The sequence below is a fragment of the Antennarius striatus genome, chromosome 3, assembly GCF_040054535.1.
Source record: "Antennarius striatus isolate MH-2024 chromosome 3, ASM4005453v1, whole genome shotgun sequence".
In the NCBI taxonomy this organism is placed as follows: domain Eukaryota; kingdom Metazoa; phylum Chordata; class Actinopteri; order Lophiiformes; family Antennariidae; genus Antennarius; species Antennarius striatus.
This window is the reverse complement of record NC_090778.1, coordinates 28,863,424-28,875,443: the sequence shown is the minus strand read 5'-3', so window position 1 is coordinate 28,875,443 and position 12,020 is coordinate 28,863,424. Positions and strand designations below refer to the sequence as shown.

The following is a 12,020-nucleotide window of genomic DNA, read 5'->3' as shown; positions in this document are numbered from 1 at the left end:
CTGTCAGCCAATAGAATGCGTGTACGGTATCACATGACTGCCTACTAACAATCCTCGATGTGGTGAAGTCGTGCATCTTGAAGCCCGAACAAACGAGGGATTACTGGATGTGATCTTCATTTACTTTGGCTTTTCTCAACCAGCAGTGTTTACAGAACTCTGCTAACAAACAAACAAACAAACAAACAAATGGTTCAGGAGAACAGGTGTTAGGGTTCATAAACCTTATCACTAACTCATAAACCTGATCACTAACTCATAAACCTGATCACTAACTCATAAACCTGATCACTAACTCATAAACCTGATCACTAACTCATAAACCTGATCACTAACTCATAAACCTGATCACTAACTCATAACCTGGACGACCTCAGGGATCATTTAATCTCATGTATTATTTCATTAACAGGAATGAAAGGAATTCAACCAAAAATTCCTCCTGATGCTGTTGGTTTGGTGGATTAATCACCACCTTTGTTTGTTTGTTTGTTTGTTTGTTTGTGATTGCTGTCAGACCCCCCCCCCCACCAGAACTCCAGGAAGGAGATTCTAGTCAGGGTTTTATTAACTTATGGACCCGGACTGAGAGCAGAGCAGCTCAAACAGCTTCAAAACCTGAACCTTTGTTGATGATTATTAACGGATGTGTTTCCGTCCCCCCCCCCCCACTGATGAAAGGTCGTAGGAGGACGGATTGATCGGGGGGGGGGGGGGGCAGACCGTAGTTTTAGCCTGAAGCTGTTTTGGGCAGCGAGCACAGCGTATGCGTTCCCCCCCCCCCCCTTCCATCTGCCGGCTCCACCTTCAGACCCCCCCCCCCCCGACAGAGGCTCTGCTTATCGGAGCAAACGTGACTTCCCAGAGGAGCTGCAGCGTTACACTCAAGAGAACATTTAACAGCTGTCAGAATGATCCATCACACGCCAGACTTACACGTGTAGCGAGCGTGCACCGGATGCCCCCCCACCCTACCCCGGTTCACCGCCGCCGGACAAAAGCACCAGAGACGGATCCGTACGGGGGCTCCGGCCTGGAGGAGCGAGGAGGCTTTTGTTCCCCGGCTGGAGGGAGACACCATGTGGTGAGGATTCCTCCTGCACTCCCATGATGCACCTCTCTGCTAACAGTGATAACCTGAGTCCGTTTCAGGACCCGACGGCCTGCAGACCCACGTGGGGTCGCAGCCCACAGCCCATTTGTGTTGGTCGTTACCGGTGGTAGTGTGTGTGTGTGTGTGTGTGTGTGTGTGTGTGTGTGTGTGTGTGTGTGTGTGTGTGTGTGTGTGGGCTGACAGCTGGCCGGGTTCGAGCCGGGCTGAAACCATGTGCGCCCTGTCAGGGCCGTGCAGGCGCCTTCTTACGGATTGATGAATTGCCTGCTTTCTTGATTAAACCCTCCGTCACTTCCCAACAAAACAAAAAGCCCCGACGCACAAAAAAGCCCCGAGCGGAGGGGCGGAGAGGTAAATGTCTGGGAGATCTGTCATCTGCACTCACGTCGTGTTCGGACGTGACGAGCAGGCGCTTTGACGTTTATTACCAGAATATTAAAAAGTAGTTCCCATTTATTTTGCAGCTCCTCTCACCTGACAGTTCAGACTCGTCGGAGTCCTCAGCTTCTCTCTGCAGGTTTTCCTGCAGCGTGAGCTTTGATCCCGACGCCCATCAGGGTTGTTATCGCCAACAAGATGTTTTTAAGGTGATTAGACCTGTGAAATGTGTGTAAAAAAAAAAAGAAGCACAAATTAGATTAAAAAAAAAAAAAAAAACGTAAAGCGGTGGAGAACGTAAAAACGTCGGCGCCGCTCAGCCTGACAGGAGACACGCACCTGATAAAAAAGGTAAACGTAATAAAAGTCACGCATTTACATATCTATCGCATTAATCAAAAATAAATCCTGACATTGGCCCTGATCTAACGTAATATGGAGAGCAATTATTTCCCGATCCATTAGGGGAACTTCAATTAACAGACAGCAGACAGTTCATCCTTCAGAGGGGTGTGGGGGGGGGGACAGGAGGCTGGAAATTAACTGGGTTTGCAAAATATCCTGGCAGGATGACAGTGATTTCTGATTTTCAGGAAACAATATGAGAATTCTTATTAAAACTATGTGCATCTGCTTTTAATTTGCTGCAAATAATTGGAAAATGCAACGGAGCTTTCCAATTAAAGCTCCCACTTTATGCTGTTTAATAATACCCTCATAATATTATAGCTTATGAAATGACAGGTGAGTTGGTGTATGAATAAAACATAAAGACTGTAATAAGAGACAGGAAAAAACCAGACAGTTGTTGGGGGGCTTTTAAATGCTCCACATCATTTGCATATATTAATCTCCTCTTTTCAGCCTTATCAAGTATTCCACTGTATTTGAAGTTAAAATAGTCGTGACAGGCAGGGGTACGCTTCGTTTTGCGAAGGATTTATTACTGGTATAATTCTGGATCTTTAATAAGCCAATATGACTGATCCTCTGAGTTCTGTGGAATTTGGTTAATTGTTCCAGATGGCGCTCACTGATTATGCAAAAATGACTTTCTTTCTCCTCCTTCCCTCGCCCCGACTACACCACTTCTTGATTGACTAACATGGAGAAAAAAGATTATTTTTGGCGCGGCGCTTTCATTAAGAGGGTTCTCATCGGGTTTCAAACAAAAGTTCCATCTTATCTGGCCGTGTCGTTCTGGGCGAGGCTCTTATCTGCAGCCGTGATGGATCTCAACTGCTTCTGCACCGCCGGGGTTATATTTTAGAATAACACAATTCTTTAGGCTGAGGGATTAAAAAACATGACCTGAAGATAGTGACACACAAGTTATTATTAGTGCTCTTTCTCTTCTTCCTCTCCCAGAGATTGATGAAGGCGCTGAGCAGGAGGGCTGGCGCTGGGCTAACGCGCTAACGCTCTGGTTTGCATCAGCTGAACCCAGCTGAATGAATCATTTATGGAAGTGTTGTGGGGGAGTAGGGGGCAGATTTACTGCCCCGGCTCTTACCCGAGATGGAACGGGATTTCTGTGAAAGCGATCTGGATGTCTGAAGCCGCGCCAGAGCTCACATCAAGACATGAAAGCGGGGCTCTGGAAAAACCACGTTTGGCTCCTCAAGTCCCCGGTCAGCAAAAGACACACACACACACACACACACACACACACACACACACACACACACACACACACACACACACACACACACACACACACAGCTGCAGGAGGGCTCCATTCCTACATAATAATAATAATTACAGCATAAATTGCTGCCTTTAAATTCAGATTCAGGTTTCAGTTGTTTTGTGTGAAAGATTAAAAATTAAATAATCCCAGCCTGATAAAAAAAAGAAAAAAAAAGAACAAATTGGATTGAAAATCTGTAGCTTTTACTGATTTGTTCTGGTTTTATTTGTTGCGGTTCTGTTAGCCGTTAGCTGCTAGCCGTCTCGCTGACGTCTCCTGGATGCTGAGTCGAGCGTTTTTACAAATGTTGAGACGTTTGAGAGACGTGGTGATGAATCGATGATGTCAGCAGAGAGAGCATAATTTAGGACTTATAACTCCTACTGACACACACACACACACACACACGCTGGTATAAATCAGTGTTTTCGCCTCATTGAACGCGGTCGTTCATCTGTTTGTCTGAAAAACGGCGTTTGGGAGTAAAAAAAGTTCCGTGTCAGTTTGTTCCTAAATGAAGGACAGAAATCAAAGGTGACAACAGATTAAATTATAAAATAATTCAGCATTTCTGTCCTGAAACCAGCTTCAGGGTGAATTCAACGAGTTCAAAAAGACAAAACATTTGTTTTCTCATTATGAACAGAAGAAAGTTTCAATTTGAGCACAAATCAGATGTTGTGTCATCAATACCAATACATCAGGTGATCAGAGTATTGATCCCCACTACTGGGGTCTGGATTAAATTCACAACGGTTAATCTGCACAGGAGTAGAACCCACGCCCTCAGGTTCAACCTGGCGCCCTCCTCAGGGTAACCCCTGACGACTCGTGATCATCCGGTTCCTGGGTTCCTCTGGTTGCTCCCGGGGGCCCTCCAGCTCGTGGGGCCCCTCCTGCCTGCTGGCCCCTCATTGCAGTCAGGTAGGGGCCCGTAAGCGTTGCATCTTCCCTGACTTGTCCCGACCATTAGTCGGGGGCCCAGACGTGGACGTCCTCAATGGATGGGCCTGTCAGGGGCCCCCGTTGGCCCCGTGTACAGCAGGTTTGTTATCACACATCTAATTAGAAGTTGATAAAAAATATTTCACAAAAATGCAGTCATTAAATGTAGTTTAAGGAGATTAATGGAGGAACCTTAAGGATCTCTAATGGTCGGCCCTCTGCTTAAGTCTGGATTAATGATCCTCTAATCCGAGCGGCAGCTCACGAGCACAATGGATTCTGGGAATGGAGTCGTTGTGGAAAAGGGCATGTGGGGCTCCCAGAGGCAGCATTAAGTAGTTCTGTGGAGAAACTTTAGGGGGGGGGGTCGGAGGTGCGTTTCATTGAAGCTGCTGTGATCCAGCTGCAGACGCGTGAGACGAGGAGCGCCGTCCTCATTAGCATAATTAATGACCAATGGCGGCGCGGCGTTTGCGGGCAGGGGGGGAGGGGTGATGAATCCGTGTGAGACGCCACTTCCCATCGCCGGGGCTGGTGAGCACCGGAGGCCCCCGTTGGCTGCCGCTCTACCTGTGGCCCCTGAGGGCGGGGTCACTTGGAGCCTGAGGGGCGTGGCCAGACTTTTAATCCCCTCCCATTCGAAGCAATTACACGTCAGTCCTGAGGAGAAGTGGGTCATGTGACCCGTCTTGGCGCCGGTGTGTGTTTCTTGTTAGGGTTTGGGGGGGCGCCCCCCCCACCATTGCGGGTGCGTTTGCCCACAGAACCGCTAATTAAGAGGGGGTTTGTGTAATTGGGCCTTCGGCTGCGTCCCATTCGGCTCAGGCGGTTTCCTGTCTGCCGCTGCCAGCGTTTACACGCGTCCGGAGGGGCGACGCCCGCTCCACACGCTCTGCTGCAGCTGGGCGGCGACACTGGCGCCGCGCCGGTGCCTCGCAGACGCTGCTGCTGATTGGGTCCCGTTGGTTTCACCGTATCAACAGCGGATAGGCTCCGCCCAGAACGCCACTTCTGTAATGGCGTTAAATCGTTAAACGCTTGTGGTTCTGCTGACGTCCACCGACCCGTCCTGGAGGGGCCATCAACCCCCCCCACACACACACACACACACACACACGCCCCAGCAGCGTCTGCGGCCAGCTCGCCGTAGGTGTTGCTGGCTTCCTAAACGACGGATGGAGCGGCGCCCAGTGGCCCCGCCTCCTGCCAGCCCCGCCTCCTGGCTCCAGACCCAAACCAGATTTCAGGGGCCGTTCGTCACAGATGGAACCATGGGTCGGTTCTGGAGGTGTGTGTTTGTTTGTGTGTGGTTATTGGTTCATAACCACAGGTAAACAAACAGGTAAACAAATAAACAGGTAAACAAACAAACAGGTAAACAACCACGACCTCTCGCTCCTTCACATCCAGTCCAGTCGCCCTCTAGAGGCGTGGTCAAGCAGGACCCGTTAAATCCTGTCCAGGAATTCCAGACTCATGTCATCATTTTCCTAAATAACGGAAAACCCGTGGATCACGTGACGTCCGTCGGGACACGCCCCCACGTTTCCATGAGCTCTGAGGAAAAACTACTTCCTGTTTGAGGGTCAGGAGAGTCATGTCTCCGGCCTGGACTTCCTGTGGCGTTCAGGTCGCGTCTGATGGCGATCGTTTGCCAACGACACGCCGAGCCCTTCTTCCCGTAAACGTTCCAGCTTTAAGAAGCGTTTAGACGTGTTTACATTCCTGAAGGTGGGGGCGAATTAATATTTTAGTGTGAACGGAGCGACTGGCTGTCAGCGGCGGGGGGAACAAATAAAAATAGATCCTCACAAACACTCGGCATCGTTTTACTGCGCCGTGTGTTTTAGCGTCAGCGCTATCAGCTTCTTCTTTTTTTTTTTTTTGAATGCTAATTGACTCCCCAGTAAACACTTAAATAATTCACAGGCTGCACTTTTTTTAATCCGTGGAAAAAGTTTTTCCCTTCAACCCGTCTGGAAAACGCTGCAGACATAAAAGGAAACGGATGAGTTTCGCGGCGCCGCAGTCATTAAAGGAATCTGAAAATAGCGCGGCGCCATCATCTGTTCTCATCGCACGGGTCAGGAGCTCTGACACCTCCAAAATTCCTTCTGTCAGGGTAGGGGGCCATTTGTATTCTCTCTCATTAGGCAATTTGACTAATGACCTGCCGCGGCTGCAGAGCCGCCGAGGGGCCCGGAGCCGGGGCCCGGCGGCAGCCGAACACACACCCTCTATCGGAACGGCACAGATGGCGCGCCCAGCCGCAAAATAAACTACGATATGTCTGAGAGATGCTGTCAGGCCCGGGCACCATTCCTCATGTCACACTGTGGCTAAGGGCTGAGTGGGCATGGGGGGGTCCTCCTCCAGCTCCCTGCTCACAGACTCACCATTATCTGCAGAGGTGACACAGAGCGGTCTGCCACTAGAATAGCATCTCCTGGTCTGCATAAGGAATCCGCCTCAAATTGAGCGTCGGCGCGACAGGAAGCGGTTGCCACGTCTCGCTTCCCGGCGACACTCGCTTGTTTGGGAGATGAGATGCACAGAGTTGACTTTACCCCCAGAAAGCAGTGCATCCTGGGATGCGCTTCAAGAAAAATTTGTGCATCCCAACAGAAATAACAGAATAAAAGTAAGAACGATATACGGTTGAAGCGTACGCAAGGATCCAGTGTAGCCAACAGTACAATATAAAAAGTAAACACAAACTGATCATTTAAATGATTTTATTAATAATGGATCATAACTATTTAAATAAAAAGAAAAAAACTACAATTATATATTTTATCAAAATGTTAAAGCCAGTCACTAAAATAACTGTTTTAGAAATAAAGAAGTAATGTCATGACAGTAACATCTGTAGTAATATCTGTAGTAATATCTAGTATTATCTGTAGTAATATCTGTAGTAATATCTAGTATTATCTGTAGTAATATCTGTAGTAATATCTAGTATTTTCTGTAGTAATATCTGTAGTAATATCTAGTATTATCTGTAGTAATATCTGTAGTAATATCTAGTATTATCTGTAGTAATATCTAGTATTATCTGTAGTAATATCTGTAGTAATATCTAGTATTATCTGTAGTAATATCTGTAGTAATATCTAGTATTATCTGTAGTAATATCTGTAGTAATATCTAGTATTATCTGTAGTAATATCTGTAGTAATATCTGTAGTAATATCTAGTATTATCTGTAGCAATATCTGTAGTAATATCTAGTATTATCTGTAGTAATATCTAGTATTATCTGTAGTAATATCTGTAGTACTAGTAATATCTGTAGTAACATCTGTAGTAATATCTGTAGTAATAGTAATATCTGTTGTAACATCTGTAGTAATATCTGTAGTAATAGTAATATCTGTAGTACTATCTGTAGTACTATCTGTAGTACTATCTGTAGTACTATCTGTAATATCTGTATAGTAATACCTGTAGTACTATCTGTAGTACTATTTGTAGTACTATCTGTAGTAATATCTGTAGTAATATCTGTAGTACTATCTGTAGTACTATCTGTAGTAATATCTGTAGTAATATCTGTAGTAATACCTGTAGTAATATCTGTAGTAATACCTGTAGTACTATCTGTAGTAGTATCTGTAGTAATATCTGTAGTACTATCCGTAGTACTATCTGTAGTACTATCTATAGTACTATCTGTAGTAATATCTGTAGTACTATCTGTAGTAATATATGTAGTACTAGCTGTAGTAATACCTGTAGTACTAGCTGTAGTACCATCTGTAGTAATACCTGTAGTACTATCTGTGGTACTATCTGTAGTACTATCTGTAGTACTATCTGTAGTACTATCTGTCTCTTTTTCTTCATGAACTTTTGATTTTTTTACATTTATTGACACTTCTTTTTCTCCAACCTTTACTACTTTTTCAGAGGCATGGTGATAATCAATCAATCAATCAATCAATCAATCAATCAATCACCCTATATTAGTCTATCTCTTAATCCCACCAGCAGACGTTCCAAAGCGTTTTAACAGACAGACAAACCCAACAGGACTCTTCTTGTTCTCTGGGGGGGTCGAACTAACTCCTCTGTCACTGCAGCTTTAAACCAGCACACCTGTTGCTGATTGGTTGGTTTTAATAAACACAGGTGAATCACACAGGTGAATCACACAGGTGAATCACACAGGTGAGTCACACAGGTGAGTCACACAGGTGAATCACACAGGTGAATCACACAGGTGAGTCACACAGGTGAATCACACAGGTGAATCACACAGGTGAGTCACACAGGTGAGTCACACAGGTGAATCACACAGGTGAATCACACAGGTGAGTCACACAGGTGAGTCACACAGGTGAATCACACAGGTGAATCACACAGGTGAATCACACAGGTGAGTCACACAGGTGAGTCACACAGGTGAGTCACACAGGTGAGTCACACAGGTGAGTCTGGTGACCAGAAACTCACACGAGATCAAACATAAAATCTTTTTCTGGGTTTGAAATATAAAAATGGTGAATATTGTTGTTGAATGAAGGGCATTTAGAGCTGGTGTGTCTCTGGTGGTGTGTCTCTGATGGTGTCTCTGGTGGTGTGTCTCTGATGGTGTGTCTCTGGTGGTGTGTCTCTGGTGGTGTGTCTCTGATGGTGTGTCTCTGATGGTGTGTCTCTGATGGTGTGTCTCTGATGGTGTGTCTCTGGTGGTGTGTCTCTGGTGGTGTGTCTCTGGTGGTGTGTCTCTGGTGGTGTGTCTCTGGTGGTGTGTCTCTGATGGTGTGTCTCTGGTGGTGTGTCTCTGATGGTGTGTCTCTGGTGGTGTGTCTCTGGTGGTGTGTCTCTGATGGTGTGTCTCTGGTGGTGTGTCTCTGGTGGTGTGTCTCTGGTGGTGTGTCTCTGATGGTGTGTCTCTGGTGGTGTGTCTCTGGTGGTGTGTCTCTGGTGGTGTCTCTGGTGGTGTGTCTCTGATGGTGTGTCTCTGATGGTGTGTCTCTGGTGGTGTGTCTCTGGTGGTGTGTCTCTGGTGGTGTGTCTCTGGTGGTGTGTCTCTGGTGGTGTGTCTCTGATGGTGTGTCTCTGGTGGTGTGTCTCTGGTGGTGTGTCTCTGGTGGTGTGTCTCTGGTGGTGTGTCTCTGATGGTGTCTCTGGTGGTGTGTCTCTGGTGGTGTGTCTCTGATGGTGTCTCTGGTGGTGTGTCTCTGATGGTGTGTCTCTGGTGGTGTCTCTGGTGGTGTGTCTCTGATGGTGTGTCTCTGGTGGTGTCTCTGGTGGTGTGTCTCTGGTGGTGTCTCTGGTGGTGTGTCTCTGGTGGTGTCTCTGGTGGTGTGTCTCTGGTGGTGTCTCTGATGGTGTGTCTCTGGTGGTGTGTCTCTGATGGTGTCTCTGGTGGTGTGTCTCTGATGGTGTGTCTCTGGTGGTGTGTCTCTGATGGTGTGTCTCTGGTGGTGTGTCTCTGATGGTGTCTCTGGTGGTGTGTCTCTGATGGTGTGTCTCTGGTGGTGTGTCTCTGATGGTGTGTCTCTGGTGGTGTGTCTCTGATGGTGTGTCTCTGATGGTGTCTCTGGTGGTGTGTCTCTGATGGTGTGTCTCTGGTGGTGTCTCTGGTGGTGTGTCTCTGGTGGTGTCTCTGGTGGTGTGTCTCTGGTGGTGTCTCTGGTGGTGTGTCTCTGGTGGTGTCTCTGATGGTGTGTCTCTGGTGGTGTGTCTCTGATGGTGTCTCTGGTGGTGTGTCTCTGATGGTGTGTCTCTGGTGGTGTGTCTCTGATGGTGTGTCTCTGGTGGTGTGTCTCTGATGGTGTCTCTGGTGGTGTGTCTCTGATGGTGTGTCTCTGGTGGTGTGTCTCTGATGGTGTGTCTCTGGTGGTGTGTCTCTGATGGTGTGTCTCTGATGGTGTGTCTCTGATGGTGTCTCTGGTGGTGTGTCTCTGGTGGTGTGTCTCTGGTGGTGTGTCTCTGATGGTGTCTCTGATGGTGTCTCCGTCATAGACTCTAGGACGCACACGAGAACCCAGGTTCCTCCATCGTGGGTAAAAGTCTTAATAGGGCGTGTTTGCGCTGCAGATTATTACCCCGACTCCGACCGGCGCTTAATTCAAGGCAGATTGGCCCAGGTTCTCACAGCAGACGGAGATCAACGCGGTCCTGCTGGGGTAGTGGAGTGTAAAATAAAAGTTCATCAACATTCCCTAAGTGTGGCGCGGGGCTGTGGTTCAGGTAATACGGGGTACGCTCCATCACCCACGCATATTTTCCCATCAGTCAGTGTCGGAGTTGTGCTCGCCGTGCTTTATGCACGCCTGCGTGCTTCGCCATGCCTGTTCGGGGCTGGGGGGGGGGGGGCGATGTATGGCGCTGCTGAAGTCCTGGGTGACAGTGCATCCAACAATGGAAGCGTGAGGGATTAGCGCTCAGCCCGGCGTACCAAGAAGCCCTTCCCGTCCTGAAACAGCCATTCATCCTGGCCCGGGGGCTGGAGATGACAACGCAGCCATTGCTCATCGCACCTGACGGCGCCATTAATAAGGCGATGATCCACACGGGCCCTGTGCTGACGCCGTTCTTTACACTACAATCACTCACGCCACAGGGTTCTCCTTACTTAACGCCACCTCTGTGCTGGCCATCATCATCATCATCATCATCATCTGTACCAGAATCCAGCCAGACGTGTTGGTCCTGACTGCACCCACGTGGACTGGGAGCCAAACGGCTGCTTGTGAGTTAATGGAGTGGAGCCGGGGGGCCCTCGGAGCGGCCGGAACACGCCTCACGCCGCCGCCCCGGCCACAAGATTGGATTTACATTACGGGTGCCCTTTGCACCCCGTGTTCCTCCGGTTTTCCCATTTCTACGGCCCAGTCGTCTCCATTAGTCTGGGGGACGGCCTCCCCGGTCCGGATGGAGCCGGAATACAAAGCGCTCCGCTTCTAAATGTAATCCGTGAGCAATAAAGAAGCTCTGGCCTTCAGCGCCGTGTTCATCTGTCCGATCCATCAGCCGCCGCCGCCGCTCCCCTCCGCTGCTGTTTGTTCTAATGGATTCCCTGCGCCGGTGTCGCCGCTCGCATGTTTATTCACTGCTTCTACGAGCTGAACGAGTCGCGCCGCCTTCAGTCGTTGTTGGTTTGACGCGGGAAGCGACGCCAGCCTGGAGCCGAGAGGAAGAGGAGCGGGACCGGAGCCTTCATCGGTTCCTCCGGCGGCCCCCACGAACCGAAGAAACACAACGGAATCGGTCCCTAACGGCCAAGATTATTCATCTGAGTCAAAACTCGCTTGTTCGCTATTCAAGATCCTCTGCTTCACTACATCGCAGATTTTTAGTAGGCAGTCACGTGACACCATACGCGCATTCTATTGGCTGACAGCATCAGGAAGAGAACTACGTTCTGAGACTCACGGAACGTTAAGGAGCTTTAAACAGCCTATCAGAGTGTTTCAAAGGTAACACAGATAGGAGGTGGTTTAATATCAGTGTGGGGGGGTTCAGGTTTAATATCAGTGTGGGGGGGTTCAGGTTTAATATCAGTATGGGGGGGTTCAGGTTTAATATCAGTATGGGGGGGTTCATAAACGTTTACGCTCTTAGTTACAGAACAAAGCGTGTAGCGAGGCGCTTTAGCGTCGCGGCCACTCGTATTCCAGGGATCTTAAACAGGAAGGGTGTGGCGCGCCCAGGGCGATGACTCACCAGCGGCGTGGGCTCACATTTACGAGCCAGCGGCCCTGAGGATTCTGGGTAGAGCTTGGAAGCCTTGGCCTCCTGCTCGCGGCAGCAAGTTTTGCCTCCAGTTTTGGGGAGTTTTTAATGAAGCCGAGCAGCTGCAGGCGTCGCCTTCAGACGGGAACACGGCGCTTTGTGTCCGCTGTCAGCCCGTGTTAATTCGGGCCCTAATGTATTTGATAA

General features: G+C 48.6%; 1 protein-coding gene across 1 annotated transcript in view; it reads left to right on the top strand.

Annotated features, from left to right (window-relative positions):
• The window catches only part of LOC137592030 (multivesicular body subunit 12B-like), a 41,459-nt gene that overhangs the window by 16,057 nt on the left and 13,382 nt on the right, over positions 1 to 12,020 (top strand). The gene's annotated exons all lie outside the window — the stretch shown is intronic.